This window comes from Eptatretus burgeri, chromosome 2 (genome assembly GCF_056783735.1).
Source record: "Eptatretus burgeri isolate ZD-2024b chromosome 2, Ebu_testis_v1, whole genome shotgun sequence".
Taxonomy (NCBI): domain Eukaryota; kingdom Metazoa; phylum Chordata; class Myxini; order Myxiniformes; family Myxinidae; genus Eptatretus; species Eptatretus burgeri.
The window spans coordinates 24586382-24604112 of NC_140962.1; the positions used below are offsets into that span (position 1 = coordinate 24586382).

The 17731-nt window shown below is 42.6% G+C and overlaps 5 non-coding genes across 5 annotated transcripts; all 5 read right to left on the reverse strand.

Annotated features, from left to right (window-relative positions):
• Nucleotides 1–124: 124 nt before the first annotated feature.
• Nucleotides 125–198, reverse strand: TRNAN-GUU (transfer RNA asparagine (anticodon GUU)). The gene has a single exon. It is a non-coding gene; the product is annotated as a tRNA-Asn (tRNA).
• A 4722-nt stretch (nt 199–4920) lies between these two features.
• On the reverse strand, nt 4921–4994 carry TRNAN-GUU (transfer RNA asparagine (anticodon GUU)). Its single transcript has one exon. It is a non-coding gene; the product is annotated as a tRNA-Asn (tRNA).
• A 3432-nt stretch (nt 4995–8426) lies between these two features.
• TRNAN-GUU (transfer RNA asparagine (anticodon GUU)) lies at nt 8427–8500 on the reverse strand. Its single transcript has one exon. It is a non-coding gene; the product is annotated as a tRNA-Asn (tRNA).
• Nucleotides 8501–12445: 3945 nt separating this feature from the next.
• Nucleotides 12446–12519, reverse strand: TRNAN-GUU (transfer RNA asparagine (anticodon GUU)). Its single transcript has one exon. It is a non-coding gene; the product is annotated as a tRNA-Asn (tRNA).
• Nucleotides 12520–16019: 3500 nt separating this feature from the next.
• TRNAN-GUU (transfer RNA asparagine (anticodon GUU)) lies at nt 16020–16093 on the reverse strand. The gene has a single exon. It is a non-coding gene; the product is annotated as a tRNA-Asn (tRNA).
• Between the last annotated feature and the right edge of the window lie 1638 nt (nt 16094–17731).

Consider the following 17731-nt stretch of genomic DNA (forward strand, 5'->3'; position numbering starts at 1 on the left):
TTCGTCGAGATCAAAGACCCAACAGACAGACAGACAGACATAGAGACACACAACAATCACGAATATCGTGGTCACTTATTTTTTTGGTGAAAATATTTTTTCGTGAACCAATTAAATAAAAGATCGTCCCTGGGTGGGCTCGAACCACCAACCTTTCGGTTAACAGCCGAACGCGCTAACCAATTGCGCCACAGAGACAACTTAGTAAGTAGTGTTGAAACACGTTTATTTATCACAATAGTAGAGGTACTGGAGTTGTCAGTTTTACCCACTGCGTTGTGTGCAAGTCTGAAGACGACAATGGTTCACGAGCGGTATTTGATGATGTGTATTGTTTAAGAAGTCAAGGATGAGACAATGTGAAAATTTTTGACCAAGTGATAAAAATGATCAACATGATGTGGTACGAGTGACAGATTATGAGCTGCAAAATGTCGAAAACCCGGTTTTGTTCAACAACTTTCAAAATTTGACCTTTGCATAACCTCTGAAGGTCACAAAACAATGTTGTGGACATTAAAATATGGAAACAGGATACGTTCTAGAGCTTATTGTACTGAGTTCGTCGACGAATGTCGAAAACCCGGTTCGATTCCCCCAACTTTGAAAATTTGACCTTTGTGAACTTTAAAGGTCAAAGGTCAAGGATAATGATCTTTGGTGCAAAAATTCCTCTGGAAATTCCAGGAACAATATAACGTCATATAGGCTATATGACATTTCGCACTCCTCGGATTATCCAGACTTTGATGAAATCAGCGTAAAAACAAACTTGAAGGGGGCGCCACGGGCAAGCTGTTCGAGATTGACCAAAATGGTTTCAAGATTGAGGTGGGAAATGACCTCAAGATTATGCATAAAAAATATTGTCATCCAATCTCTCAAAGTTTTTGCGGTCGTATGATTTTGATGTCAAAATTCACAATTTTCTAAGTTCGCGACCTTGACCTTGGGACGAAAATGACATATCGAGCTCCGTAGAGCTATGCAGGTGCCATTGGGCGAACCAAATACCGAAACCCCTGTCAGATTCGACAAACCCCCTCGGAGAAGATGCAAATTGAAATCGGCTTCCCCCGAAAAGCACAAGTTTTTTGGGCGTGGCTCCGCCCATATTGAGCACACCACGCCCATTCTCAGTAAAACACAACGAAATCGTGACATCAACCTCCCACCAAAATTTTTTCAGGATCGGATCAAAGCCCACGGGGCTATGCTCGGGACAGACAGACAGACAGACAAGCAGGGAGGTGGACATGTGAAATCGATCAATTCGAATTTAGTCGTTTTTCAGCCGTCACGAGAGCAACAAAAGCGTCCATAGCAACGGTTCTTTCTCACACATAAGTAGGACATCCCATGAACCTACCATTCAGGTTTCATGTAGATCTGACTCATAGTCTCTGAGATATAATGCACTTCTTTTTTTTTATTGTTTTGGACCAGGGTTCATTCAAAGTCTATCTTCTCCGACAGTTTTCATAGGAACCGGCTGGAAATTTTTGACAATATGCCAGAATGTGCTGCCCACAGTCGCTCCTGGCCCGATGATTTATTTTCGAAAAAATAAATTTTTTATGATTTTTCTAAAATTTCAAATTCCCGTTGCTGGGCAACGTTGGTGTCCATGGCAATGGTTCTCATTTGCACACAACGAGGTCTTGGAATGAACCTACCAACCAAGTTTCATCGAAATCGCCATTGTATTAACGGAGCGCTGGACCGAACAGACAGACAGACAGACAGACAAGCCGGTAGGCGGACATGGGAAGTCGACAACCCAATAGAACCTGACGCGATAGGCCCCTTCGATGGGGAATGACATGAGGATTAAGCACAAGAAAATTCATGATTCCAGCTTCAAGGGTTAATGCTGCAGATTGTTTTTTCACAAAAATACCCCCACATTTAGAGGTTTTTCGGGCGTTGCGACGCAATGGAGGGGTCCATAGCAACGATTCCTTCTCACCCATAACTAGGACATACCATGAACCAACCATAGCAGTTTCATGTATATTTGACTCATAGTCTCTGAGATATCACGAACTTCGTTTTTTATTGTTTTCGACCAGGTTTCATTCAAAGTCTATCTTCTTCGACAGTTTTCATCGGATCCGGCTGTAAATTTTTGACAATATGGCTGAATTTACTTCCCACAGTCGTTCGTGGCCCGATGTTTTATTTTCGAAAACCTTTTTTTCATGATTTTTCAAATATTTGAAAGTCCCGGTGCTTGGCAAAGTTGGTGTTCACAGCAAGGGTTTTCATTTACACACAACTCGGTCATGGAATGAACCTCCCAACCAAGTTTCATCGAAATCGCCATTGTATTGGGCGGAGCGCTTGACCGAACAGACAGACAGACAGACAGACAGACAAACCGGTAGGCGGACATGGGTAGTGTTCGACAACCCAATAGAACCTAACGCGTACAGGCCTGGATTCGATGGGGAATGACATGAGGATTAAGCACAAGAAAATTCATGATTCCAGCTTCAAGGGTTAATGCTGCAGATTGTTTTTTCATAAAAACACCCCCACATTTAGAGGTTTTTCGGCCGTTGCGACGCAACGGAGTGGTCCACAGCAACGATTCCTTCTCACCCATAACGAGGACATACCATGAACCTCCCACAGCAGTTTCATGTATATCTGACTCATAGTCTCTGAGATATCACGAACTTCGTTTTTTATTGTTTTCGACCAGGTTTCATTCAAAGTCTATCTTCTTCGACAGTTTTCATCGGATCCGGCTGTAAATTTTTGACAATATGGCTGAATTTACTTCCCACAGTCGTTCGTGGCCCGATGTTTTATTTTCGAAAACCTTTTTTTCATGATTTTTCAAATATTTGAAAGTCCCGGTGCTTGGCAAAGTTGGTGTTCACAGCAAGGGTTTTCATTTACACACAACTCGGTCATGGAATGAACCTCCCAACCAAGTTTCATCGAAATCGCCATTGTATTAACGGAGCGCTGGACCGAACAGACAGACAGACAGACAGACAGACAAACCGGTAGGCGGACATGGGTAGTCGACAACCCAATAGAACCTAACGCGATAGGCTCGTTCGATGGGGAATGACATGAGGATTAAGCACAAGAAAATTCATGATTCCAGCTTCAAGGGTTAATGCTGCAGATTGTTTTTTCATAAAAACACCCCCACATTTAGAGGTTTTTCGGCCGTTGCGACGCAACGGAGGGGTCCACAGCAACGATTCCTTCTCACCCATAACGAGGACATACCATGAACCTCCCACAGCAGTTTCATGTATATCTGACTCATAGTCTCTGAGATATCACGAACTTCGTTTTTTTATTGTTTTCGACCAGGTTTCATTCAAAGTCTATCTTCTTCGACAGTTTTCATCGGATCCGGCTGTAAATTTTTGACAATATGGCTGAATTTACTTCCCACAGTCGTTCGTGGCCCGATGTTTTATTTTCGAAAACCTTTTTTTCATGATTTTTCAAATATTTGAAAGTCCCGGTGCTTGGCAAAGTTGGTGTTCACAGCAAGGGTTTTCATTTACACACAACTCGGTCATGGAATGAACCTCCCAACCAAGTTTCATCGAAATCGCCATTGTATTAACGGAGCGCTGGACCGAACAGACAGACAGACAGACAGACAGACAAACCGGTAGGCGGACATGGGTAGTCGACAACCCAATAGAACCTAACGCGATAGGCTCGTTCGATGGGGAATGACATGAGGATGAGCACAAGAAAATTCATGATTCCAGCTTCAAGGGTTAATGCTGCAGATTGTTTTTTCATAAAAACACCCCCACATTTAGAGGTTTTTCGGCCGTTGCGACGCAACGGAGGGGTCCACAGCAACGATTCCTTCTCACCCATAACGAGGACATACCATGAACCTCCCACAGCAGTTTCATGTATATCTGACTCATAGTCTCTGAGATATCACGAACTTCGTTTTTTTATTGTTTTCGACCAGGTTTCATTCAAAGTCTCTCTTCTTCGACAGTTTTCCTTGGATCCGGCTGTAAATTTTTGACAATATGGCTGAATTTACTGCCCACAGTCGTTCGTGGCCCGATGTTTTATTTTCCAAAACCTTTTTTTTCATTGATTTTTCAAATATTTCAAAGTCCCGGTGCTTGGCAACGTTGGTGTTCATAGCAAGGGTTTTCATGTACACACAACTCGGTCATGGAATGAACCTCCCAACCAAGTTTCATCGAAATCGCCATTGTATTAACGGAGCAGTGGACCGAACAGCCAGACAGACAGACAGAAAGCCTGCAGGCGGACATGGGTAGTCGGTTGTTGCAATGCAACGTTGGGGTCCATAGCATCGGTTCTTTCTCACACATAACGGGGATATACCATGAACCTACCATACCAGTTTCATGTGTATCTGACTCCTCGTCTCTGAGATACAACGAACTTTTTTTTTTATTGATTTCAACCAGGGTTCTTTCAAAGTCGATCTTCTCCGACAGTTTTCATCGGATCCGGCTGGAAATTTTTGACAATATAGATGAATGTACGTCCCACAGTGGCTCGTGTCCCGATTTTTGATTTTCGAAAAAATTATTTTTTTTATGATTTTTCAAATTTTCAAAGTCCCGTTGCTCGGCAACGGTGGTGTCCATAGCAACGGTTCTCATTTGCACACAACTCGGTCATGGTATGAACCTTCCAACCAGGATTCATCGAAATCGCCATTGTATTAACGGAGCACTGGACCGAACAGAGGGACAGACACACAAACATATCGACTGGAATACTGATAATTAGGATAGAACAAATTTCAAAAAAAAAAATTCGTCGAGATCAAAGACCCAACAGACAGACAGACAGACATAGAGACACACAACAATCACGAATATCGTGGTCACTTATTTTTTTGGTGAAAATATTTTTTCGTGAACCAATTAAATAAAAGATCGTCCCTGGGTGGGCTCGAACCACCAACGTTTCGATTAACAGCCGAACGTGCTAACCAATTGCGCCACAGAGACAATCCCATGAACCTCCCATTCAGGTTTCATGTAGATCTGACTCATAGTCTCTGAGATATAATGCACTTCTTTTTTTTATTGTTTTGGACCAGGGTTCATTCAAAGTCTATCTTCTCCGACAGTTTTCATAGGAACCGGCTGGAAATTTTTGACAATATGCCAGAATGTGCTGCCCACAGACGCTCCTGGCCCGATGATTTATTTTCGAAAAAATAAATTTTTTATGATTTTTCTAAAATTTCAAATTTCCGTTGCTGGGCAACGTTGGTGTCCATGGCAATGGTTCTCATTTGCACACAACGAGGTCTTGGAATGAACCTACCAACCAAGTTTCATCGAAATCGCCATTGTATTAACGGAGCGCTTGACCGAACAGACAGACAGACAGACAGACAGACAAGCCGGAAGGCGGACATGGGTAGTCGACAACCCAATAGAACCTGACGCGATAGGCCCGTTCGATGGGGAATGACCTGAGGATTAAGCACAAGAAAATTCATGATTCCATCTTCAAGTTTAATGCTGCAGATTGTTTTTTCACAAAAATACCCCCACATTTAGAGGTTTTTCGGCCGTTGCGACGCAACGGAGGGGTCCATTGCAACGATTCCTTCTCACCCATAACTAGGACATAACATGAACCTACCATAGCAGTTTCATGTATATCTGTCTCATAGTCTCTGAGATATCACGAACTTCGTTTTTTTATTGTTTTCGACCAGGTTTCATTCAAAGTCTATCTTCTTCGACAGTTTTCATTGGATCCGGCTGTAAATTTTTGACAATATGGCTGAATTTACTGCCCACAGTCGTTCGTGGCCCGATGTTTTATTTTCCAAAACCTTTTTTTCATGATTTTTCAAATATTTCAAAGTCCCGGTGCTTGGCAACGTTGGTGTTCATAGCAAGGATTTTCATTTACACACAACTCGGTCATGGAATGAACCTCCCAACCAAGTTTCATCGAAATCGCCATTGTATTAACGGAGCGCTGGACCGAACAGACAGACAGACAGCCAGACAGTCAGACAGAAAGCCTGCAGGCGGACATGGGTAGTCGGTTATTGCAAGGCAACGTTGGGGTCCATAGCAACGGTTCTTTCTCACACATAACTCGGATATACCATGAACCTACCATACCAGTTTCATGTGTATCTGACTCATAGTCTCTGAGATACAACGAACTTTTTTTTATTGATTTCAACCAGGGTTCTTTCAAAGTCGATCTTCTCCGACAGTTTTCATCGGATCCGGCTGGAAATTTTTGACAATATGGATGAATGTACGTCCCACAGTGGCTCGTGTCCCGATTTTTGATTTTCGAAAAAATTATTTTTTTTATGATTTTTCAAATTTTCAAAGTCCCGTTGCTCGGCAACGGTGGTGTCCATAGCAACGGTTCTCATTTGCACACAACTCGGTCATGGAATAAACCTCCCAACCAAGTTTCATCGAAATCGCCATTGTATTAACGGAGCGCTGGACCGAACAGACAGACAGACAGATAGACAGACAGACAAACCGGTAGGCGGACATGGGTAGTCGACAACCCAATAGAACCTAACGCGATAGGCTCGTTCGATGGGGAATGACATGAGGATTAAGCACAAGAAAATTCATGATTCCAGCTTCAAGGGTTAATGCTGCAGATTGTTTTTTCACAAAAATACCCCCACATTTAGAGGTTTTTCGGGCGTTGCGACGCAACGGAGGGGTCCATAGCAACGATTCCTTCTCACCCATAACTAGGACATACCATGAACCTACCATAGCAGTTTCATGTATATTTGACTCATAGTCTCTGAGATATCACGAACTTCGTTTTTTTATTGTTTTCGACCAGGTTTCATTCAAAGTCTATCTTCTTCGACAGTTTTCATCGGATCCGGCTGTAAATTTTTGACAATATGGCTGAATTTACTGCCCACAATCGTTCGTGGCCCGATGTTTTATTTTCGAAAACCTTTTTTTCATGATTTTTCAAATATTTGAAAGTCCGGGTGCTTGGCAACGTTGGTGTTCATAGCAAGGGTTTTCATTTACACACAACTCGGTCATGGAATGAACCTCCCAACCAAGTTTCATCGAAATCGCCATTGTATTAACGGAGCGCTGGACCGAACAGACAGACAGACAGACAGACAGACAGACAAACCGGTAGGCGGACATGGGTAGTCGACAACCCAATAGAACCTAACGCGATAGGCTCGTTCGATGGGGAATGACATGAGGATTAAGCACAAGAAAATTCATGATTCCAGCTTCAAGGGTTAATGCTGCAGATTGTTTTTTCATAAAAACACCCCCACATTTAGAGGTTTTTCGGCCGTTGCGACGCAACGGAGGGGTCCATAGCAACGATTCCTTCTCACCCATAACGAGGACATACCATGAACCTACCATAGCAGTTTCATGTATATCTGACTCATAGTCTCTGAGATATCATGAACTTCGTTTTTTTTATTGTTTTCGACCAGGTTTCATTCAAAGTCTCTCTTCTTCGACAGTTTTCCTTGGATCCGGCTGTAAATTTTTGACAATATGGCTGAATTTACTGCCCACAGTCGTTCGTGGCCCGATGTTTTATTTTCCAAAACCTTTTTTTTCATTGATTTTTCAAATATTTCAAAGTCCCGGTGCTTGGCAACGTTGGTGTTCATAGCAAGGGTTTTCATGTACACACAACTCGGTCATGGAATGAACCTCCCAACCAAGTTTCATCGAAATCGCCATTGTATTAACGGAGCAGTGGACCGAACAGCCAGACAGACAGACAGAAAGCCTGCAGGCGGACATGGGTAGTCGGTTGTTGCAATGCAACGTTGGGGTCCATAGCATCGGTTCTTTCTCACACATAACGGGGATATACCATGAACCTACCATACCAGTTTCATGTGTATCTGACTCCTCGTCTCTGAGATACAACGAACTTTTTTTTTATTGATTTCAACCAGGGTTCTTTCAAAGTCGATCTTCTCCGACAGTTTTCATCGGATCCGGCTGGAAATTTTTGACAATATGGATGAATGTACGTCCCACAGTGGCTCGTGTCCCGATTTTTGATTTTCGAAAAAATTATTTTTTTTATGATTTTTCAAATTTTCAAAGTCCCGTTGCTCGGCAACGGTGGTGTCCATAGCAACGGTTCTCATTTGCACACAACTCGGTCATGGTATGAACCTTCCAACCAGGATTCATCGAAATCGCCATTGTATTAACGGAGCACTGGACCGAACAGAGGGACAGACAGACAAACATATCGACGGGAATACTGATAATTAGGATAGAACAAATTTCAAAAAAAAAAATTCGTCGAGATCAAAGACCCAACAGACAGACAGACAGACATAGAGACACACAACAATCACGAATATCGTGGTCACTTATTTTTTTGGTGAAAATATTTTTTCGTGAACCAATTAAATAAAAGATCGTCCCTGGGTGGGCTCGAACCACCAACCTTTCGGTTAACAGCCGAACGTGCTAACCAATTGCGCCACAGAGACAACTTAGTAAGTAGTGTTGAAACACGTTTATTTATCACATTAGTAGAGGTACTGGAGTTGTCAGTTTTACCCACTGCGTTGTGTGCAAGTCTGAAGACGACAATTTTTCACGAGCGGTATTTGATGATGTGTATTGTTTAAGAAGTCAAGGATGAGACAATGTGAAAATTTTTGACCAAGTGATAAAAATGATCAACATGATGTGGTACGAGTGACAGATTATGAGCTGCAAAATGTCGAAAACCCGGTTTTGTTCAACAACTTTCAAAATTTGACCTTTGCATAACCTCTGAAGGTCACAAAACAATGTTGTGGACATTAAAATATGGAAACAGGATACGTTCTAGAGCTTATTGTACTGAGTTCGTCGACGAATGTCGAAAACCCGGTTCGATTCCCCCAACTTTGAAAATTTGACCTTTGTGAACTTTAAAGGTCAAAGGTCAAGGATAATGATCTTTGGTGCAAAAATTCCTCTGGAAATTCCAGGAACAATATAACGTCATATAGGCTATATGACATTTCGCACTCCTCGGATTATCCAGACTTTGATGAAATCAGCGTAAAAACAAACTTGAAGGGGGCGCCACGGGCAAGCTGTTCGAGATTGACCAAAATGGTTTCAAGATTGAGGTGGGAAATGACCTCAAGATTATGCATAAAAAATATTGTCATCCAATCTCTCAAAGTTTTTGCGGTCGTATGATTTTGATGTCAAAATTCACAATTTTCTAAGTTCGCGACCTTGACCTTGGGACGAAAATGACATATCGAGCTCCATAGAGCTATGCAGGTGCCATTGGGCGAACCAAATACCGAAACCCCTGTCAGATTCGACAAACCCTTCGGAGAAGATGCAAATTGAAATCGGCTTCCCCCGAAAAGCACAAGTTTTTTGGGCGTGGCTCCGCCCATATTGAGCACACCACGCCCATTCTCAGTAAAACACAACGAAATCGTGACATCAACCTCCCACCAAAATTTTTTCAGGATCGGATCAAAGCCCACGGGGCTATGCTCGGGACAGACAGACAGACAGACAAGCAGGGAGGTGGACATGTGAAATCGATCAATTCGAATTTAGTCGTTTTTCAGCCGTCACGAGAGCAACAAAAGCGTCCATAGCAACGGTTCTTTCTCACACATAAGTAGGACATCCCATGAACCTACCATTCAGGTTTCATGTAGATCTGACTCATAGTCTCTGAGATATAATGCACTTCTTTTTTTTTATTGTTTTGGACCAGGGTTCATTCAAAGTCTATCTTCTCCGACAGTTTTCATAGGAACCGGCTGGAAATTTTTGACAATATGCCAGAATGTGCTGCCCACAGTCGCTCCTGGCCCGATGATTTATTTTCGAAAAAATAAATTTTTTATGATTTTTCTAAAATTTCAAATTCCCGTTGCTGGGCAACGTTGGTGTCCATGGCAATGGTTCTCATTTGCACACAACGAGGTCTTGGAATGAACCTACCAACCAAGTTTCATCGAAATCGCCATTGTATTAACGGAGCGCTGGACCGAACAGACAGACAGACAGACAGACAAGCCGGTAGACGGACATGGGAAGTCGACAACCCAATAGAACCTGACGCGATAGGCCCCTTCGATGGGGAATGACATGAGGATTAAGCACAAGAAAATTCATGATTCCAGCTTCAAGGGTTAATGCTGCAGATTGTTTTTTCACAAAAATACCCCCACATTTAGAGGTTTTTCGGGCGTTGCGACGCAACGGAGGGGTCCATAGCAACGATTCCTTCTCACCCATAACGAGGACATACCATGAACCTACCATAGCAGTTTCATGTATATTTGACTCATAGTCTCTGAGATATCACGAACTTCGTTTTTTTATTGTTTTCGACCAGGTTTCATTCAAAGTCTATCTTCTTCGACAGTTTTCATCGGATCCGGCTATAAATTTTTGACAATATGGCTGAATTTACTGCCCACAGTCGATCGTGGCCCGATGTTTTATTTTCGAAAACCTTTTTTTCATGATTTTTCAAATATTTGAAAGTCCCGGTGCTTGGCAACGTTGGTGTTCATAGCAAGGGTTTTCATTTACACACAACTCGGTCATGGAATGAACCTCCCAACCAAGTTTCATCAAAATCGCCATTGTATTAACGGAGCACTGGACCGAACAGCCAGACAGACAGACAGAAAGCCTGCAGGCGGACATGGGTCGTCGGTTATTGCAAGGCAACGTTGGGGTCCATAGCAACGGTTCTTCCACACACATAACTCGGATATACCATGAACCTACCATCCCAGTTTCATGTGTATCTGACTCATCGTCTCTGAGATGCAACGAACTTTTTTTTTATTGATTTCAACCAGGGTTCTTTCAAAGTCGATCTTCTCCGACAGTTTTCATCGGATCCGGCTGGAAATTTTTGACAATCTGGACGAATGTACGTCCCACAGTGGCTCGTGTCCCGATTTTTGATTTTCGAAAAAATTATTTTTTTTATGATTTTTCAAATTTTCAAAGTCCCGTTGCTCGGCAACGGTGGTGTCCATCGCAACGGTTCTCATTTGCACACAACTCGGTCATGGAATGAACCTCCCAACCAAGTTTCATCGAAATCGCCATTGTATTAACGGAGCACTGGACCGAACAGCCAGACAGACAGACAGACAGACAGACAGACAAACCGGTAGGCGGACATGGGTAGTCGACAACCCAATAGAACCTAACGCGATAGGCTCGTTCGATGGGGAATGACATGAGGATTAAGCACAAGAAAATTCATGATTCCAGCTTCAAGGGTTAATGCTGCAGATTGTTTTTTCATAAAACACCCCCACATTTAGAGGTTTTTTGGCCGTTGCGACGCAACGGAGGGGTCCATAGCAACGATTCCTTCTCACCCAGAACGAGGACATACCATGAACCTACCATAGCAGTTTCATGTATATCTGACTCATAGTCTGTGAGATATCACGAACTTCGTTTTTTTTATTGTTTTCGACCAGGTTTCATTCAAAGTCTCTCTTCTTCGACAGTTTTCCTTGGATCCGGCTGTAAATTTTTGACAATATGGCTGAATTTACTGCCCACAGTCGTTCGTGGCCCGATGTTTTATTTTCCAAAACCTTTTTTTTCATTGATTTTTCAAATATTTCAAAGTCCCGGTGCTTGGCAACGTTGGTGTTCATAGCAAGGGTTTTCATTTACACACAACTCGGTCATGGAATGAACCTCCCAACCAAGTTTCATCGAAATCGCCATTGTATTAACGGAGCAGTGGACCGAACAGCCAGACAGACAGACAGAAAGCCTGCAGGCGGACATGGGTAGTCGGTTGTTGCAAGGCAACGTTGGGGTCCATAGCATCGGTTCTTTCTCACACATAACTCGGATATACCATGAACCTACCATCCCAGTTTCATGTGTATCTGACTCCTCGTCTCTGAGATACAACGAACTTTTTTTTTTATTGATTTCAACCAGGGTTCTTTCAAAGTCGATCTTCTCCGACAGTTTTCATCGGATCCGGCTGGAAATTTTTGACAATATGGATGAATGTACGTCCCACAGTGGCTCGTGTCCCGATTTTTGATTTTCGAAAAAATTATTTTTTTTATGATTTTTCAAATTTTCAAAGTCCCGTTGCTCGGCAACGGTGGTGTCCATAGCAACGGTTCTCATTTGCACACAACTCGGTCATGGTATGAACCTTCCAACCAGGATTCATCGAAATCGCCATTGTGTTAACGGAGCACTGGACCGAACAGAGGGACAGACAGACAAACATATCGACGGAAATACTGATAATTAGGATAGAACAAATTTCAAAAAAAAAAAATTCGTCGAGATCAAAGACCCAACAGACAGACAGACAGACATAGAGACACACAACAATCACGAGTATCGTGGTCACTTATTTTTTTAGTGAAAATATTTTTTCGTGAACCAATTAAATAAAAGATCGTCCCTGGGTGGGCTCGAACCACCAACCTTTCGGTTAACAGCCGAACGCGCTAACCAATTGCGCCACAGAGACAACTTAGTAAGTAGTGTTGAAACACGTTTATTTATCACAATAGTAGAGGTACTGGAGTTGTCAGTTTTACCCACTGCGTTGTGTGCAAGTCTGAAGACGACAATGGTTCACGAGCGGTATTTGATGATGTGTATTGTTTAAGAAGTCAAGGATGAGACAATGTGAAAATTTTTGACCAAGTGATAAAAATGATCAACATGATGTGGTACGAGTGACAGATTATGAGCTGCAAAATGTCGAAAACCCGGTTTTGTTCAACAACTTTCAAAATTTGACCTTTGCATAACCTCTGAAGGTCACAAAACAATGTTGTGGACATTAAAATATGGAAACAGGATACGTTCTAGAGCTTATTGTACTGAGTTCGTCGAAGAATGTCGAAAACCCGGTTCGATTCCCCCAACTTTGAAAATTTGACCTTTGTGAACTTTAAAGGTCAAAGGTCAAGGATAATGATCTTTGGTGCAAAAATTCCTCTGGAACATTCCAGGAACAATATAACGTCATATAGGCTATATGACATTTCGCACTCCTCGGATTATCCAGACTTTGATGAAATCAGCGTAAAAACAAACTTGAAGGGGGCGCCACGGGCAAGCTGTTCGAGATTGATCAAAATGGTTTCAAGATTGAGGTGGGAAATGACCTCAAGATTATGCATAAAAAATATTGTCATCCAATCTCTCAAAGTTTTTGCGGTCGTATGATTTTAATGTCAAAATTCACAATTTTCTGAGTTCGCGACCTTGACCTTGGGACGAAAATGACATATCGAGCTCCGTAGGGCTATGCAGGTGCCATTGGGCGAACCAAATACCGAAACCCCTGTCAGATTCGACAAACCCCCTCGGAGAAGATGCAAATTGAAATCGGCTTCCCCCGAAAAGCACAAGTTTTTTGGGCGTGGCTCCGCCCATATTGAGCACACCACGCCCATTCTCAGTAAAACACAACGAAATCGTGACATCAACCTCCCACCAAAATTTTTTCAGGATCGGATCAAAGCCCACGGGGCTATGCTCGGGACAGACAGACAGACAGACAAGCAGGGAGGTGGACATGTGAAATCGATCAATTCGAATTTAGTCGTTTTTCAGCCGTCACGAGAGCAACAAAAGCGTCCATAGCAACGGTTCTTTCTCACACATAAGTAGGACATCCCATGAACCTACCATTCAGGTTTCATGTAGATCTGACTCATAGTCTCTGAGATATAATGCACTTCTTTTTTTTTATTGTTTTGGACCAGGGTTCATTCAAAGTCTATCTTCTCCGACAGTTTTCATAGGAACCGGCTGGAAATTTTTGACAATATGCCAGAATGTGCTGCCCACAGTCGCTCCTGGCCCGATGATTTATTTTCGAAAAAATAAATTTTTTATGATTTTTCTAAAATTTCAAAGTCCCGTTGCTGGGCAACGTTGGTGTCCATGGCAATGGTTCTCATTTGCACACAACGAGGTCTTGGAATGAACCTACCAACCAAGTTTCATCGAAATCACCATTGTATGAACGGAGCGCTGGACCGAACACAGACAGACAGACAGACAGACAGACAGACAGACAGACAGACAAGCCGGTAGGCGGACATGGGTAGTCGACAACCCAATAGAACCTGACGCGATAGGCCCGTTCGATGGGGAATGACATGAGGATTAAGCACAAGAAAATTCATGATTCCAGCTTCAAGGGTTAATGCTGCAGATTGTTTTTTCACAAAAATACCCCACATTTAGAGGTTTTTCGGCCGTTGCGACGCAACGGAGGGGTCCATTGCAACGATTCCTTCTCACCCATAACTAGGACATACCATGAACCTACCATAGCAGTTTCATGTATATCTGACTCATAGTCTCTGAGATATCACGAACTTCGTTTTTTTATTGTTTTCGACCAGGTTTCATTCAAAGTCTATCTTCTTCGACAGTTTTCATTGGATCCGGCTGTAAATTTTTGACAATATGGCTGAATTTACTGCCCACAGTCGTTCGTGGCCCGATGTTTTATTTTCGAAAACCTTTTTTTCATGATTTTTCAAATATTTCAAAGTCCCGGTGCTTGGCAACGTTGGTGTTCATAGCAAGGGTTTTCATTTACACACAAATCGGTCATGGATTGAACCTCCCAACCAAGTTTCATCGAAATCGCCATTGTATTAACGGAGCGCTGGACCGAACAGACAGACAGACAGACAGACAGACAGACAGACAGACAGACAGACAAACCGGTAGGCGGACATGGGTAGTCGACAACCCAATAGAACCTAACGCGATAGGCTCGTTCGATGGGGAATGACATGAGGATGAAGCACAAGAAAATTCATGATTCCACCTTCAAGGGTTAATGCCGCAGATTGTTTTTTCATGAAAACACCCCCACATTTAGAGGTTTTTCGGCCGTTGCGATGCAACGGAGGGGTCCATAGCAACGATTCCTTCTCACCCATTACTAGGGCATACCATGAACCTACCATAGCAGTTTCATGTATATCTGACTCATAGTCTCTGAGATATCACGAACTTCGTTTTTTTATTGTTTTCGACCAGGTTTCATTCAAAGTCTATCTTCTTCGACAGTTTTCCTCGGATCCGGCTGTAAATTTTTGACAATATGGCTGAATTTACTGCCCGCAGTCGTTCGTGGCCCGATGTTTTATTTTCCAAAACCTTTTTTTTCATTGATTTTTCAAATATTTCAAAGTCCTGGTGCTTGGCAACGTTGGTGTTCATAGCAAGGGTTTTCATTTACACACAACTCGGTCATGGAATGAACCTCCCAACCAAGTTTCATCGAAATCGCCATTGTATTAACGGAGCACTGGACCGAACAGCCAGACAGACAGACAGAAAGCCTGCAGGCGGACATGGGTAGTCGGTTATTGCAAGGCAACGTTGGGGTCCATAGCAACGGTTCTTTCTCACACATAACTCGGATATACCATGAACCTACCATCCCAGTTTCATGTGTATCTGACTCCTCGTCTCTGAGATACAACGAACTTTTTTTTTAATTGATTTCAACCAGGGTTCTTTCAAAGTCGATCTTCTCCGACAGTTTTCATCGGATCCGGCTGGAAATTTTTGACAATATGGATGAATGTACGTCCCACAGTGGCTCGTGTCCCGATTTTTGATTTTCGAAAAAATTATTTTTTTTATGATTTTTCAAATTTTCAAAGTCCCGTTGCTCGGCAACGGTGGTGTCCATAGCAACGGTTCTCATTTGCACACAACTCGGTCATGGTATGAACCTTCCAATCAGGTTTCATCGAAATCGCCATTGTGTTAACGGAGCACTGGACCGAACAGAGGGACAGACAGACAAACATATCGACGGAAATACTGATAATGAGGAGAGAACGAATTTCAAAAAAAAATTCGTCGAGATCAAAGACCCAACAGACAGACAGACAGACATAGAGACACACAACAATCACGAATATCGTGGTCACTTATTTTTTTGGTGAAAATATTTTTTCGTGAACCAATTAAATAAAAGATCGTCCCTGGGTGGGTTCGAACCACCAACCTTTCGGTTAACAGCCGAACGCGCTAACCAATTGCGCCACAGAGACAACTTAGTAAGTAGTGTTGAAACACGTTTATTTATCACAATACTAGAGGTACTGGAGTTGTCAGTTTTACCCACTGCGTTGTGTGCAAGTCTGAAGACGACAATGGTTCACGAGCGGTATTTGATGTGTATTGTTTAAGAAGTCAAGGATGAGACAATGTGAAAATTTTTGACCAAGTGATAAAAATGATCAACATGATGTGGTACGAGTGACAGATTATGAGCTGCAAAATGTCGAAAACCCGGTTTTGTTCAACAACTTTCAAAATTTGACCTTTGCATAACCTCTGAAGGTCACAAAACAATGTTGTGGACATTAAAATATGGAAACAGGATACGTTCTAGAGCTTATTGTACTGAGTTCGTCGACGAATGTCGAAAACCCGGTTCGATTCCCCCAACTTTGAAAATTTGACCTTTGTGAACTTTAAAGGTCAAAGGTCAAGGATAATGATCTTTGGTGCAAAAATTCCTCTGGAAATTCCAGGAACAATATAACGTCATATAGGCTATATGACATTTCGCACTCCTCGGATTATCCAGACTTTGATGAAATCAGCGTAAAAACAAACTTGAAGGGGGCGCCACGGGCAAGCTGTTCGAGATTGACCAAAATGGTTTCAAGATTGAGGTGGGAAATGACCTCAAGATTATGCATAAAAAATATTGTCATCCAATCTCTCAAAGTTTTTGCGGTCGTATGATTTTGATGTCAAAATTCACAATTTTCTAAGTTCGCGACCTTGACCTTGGGACGAAAATGACATATCGAGCTCCATCGAGCTATGCAGGTGCCATTGGGCGAACCAAATACCGAAACCCCTGTCAGATTCGACAAACCCCCTCGGAGAAGATGCAAATTGAAATCGGCTTCCCCCGAAAAGCACAAGTTTTTTGGCGTGGCTCCGCCCATATTGAGCACACCACGCCCATTCTCAGTAAAACACAACGAAATCGTGACATCAACCTCCCACCAAAATTTTTTCAGGATCGGATCAAAGCCCACGGGGCTATGCTCGGGACAGACAGACAGACAGACAAGCAGGGAGGTGGACATGTGAAATCGATCAATTCGAATTTAGTCGTTTTTCAGCCGTCACGAGAGCAACAAAAGCGTCCATAGCAACGGTTCTTTCTCACACATAAGTAGGACATCCCATGAACCTACCATTCAGGTTTCATGTAGATCTGACTCATAGTCTCTGAGATATAATGCACTTCTTTTTTTTTATTGTTTTGGACCAGGGTTCATTCAAAGTCTATCTTCTCCGACAGTTTTCATAGGAACCGGCTGGAAATTTTTGACAATATGCCAGAATGTGCTGCCCACAGTCGCTCCTGGCCCGATGATTTATTTTCGAAAAAATAAATTTTTTATGATTTTTCTAAAATTTCAAATTCCCGTTGCTGGGCAACGTTGGTGTCCATGGCAATGGTTCTCATTTGCACACAACGAGGTCTTGGAATGAACCTACCAACCAAGTTTCATCGAAATCGCCATTGTATTAACGGAGCGCTGGACCGAACAGACAGACAGACAGACAGACAAGCCGGTAGGCGGACATGGGAAGTCGACAACCCAATAGAACCTGACGCGATAGGCCCGTTCGATGGGGAATGACATGAGGATTAAGCACAA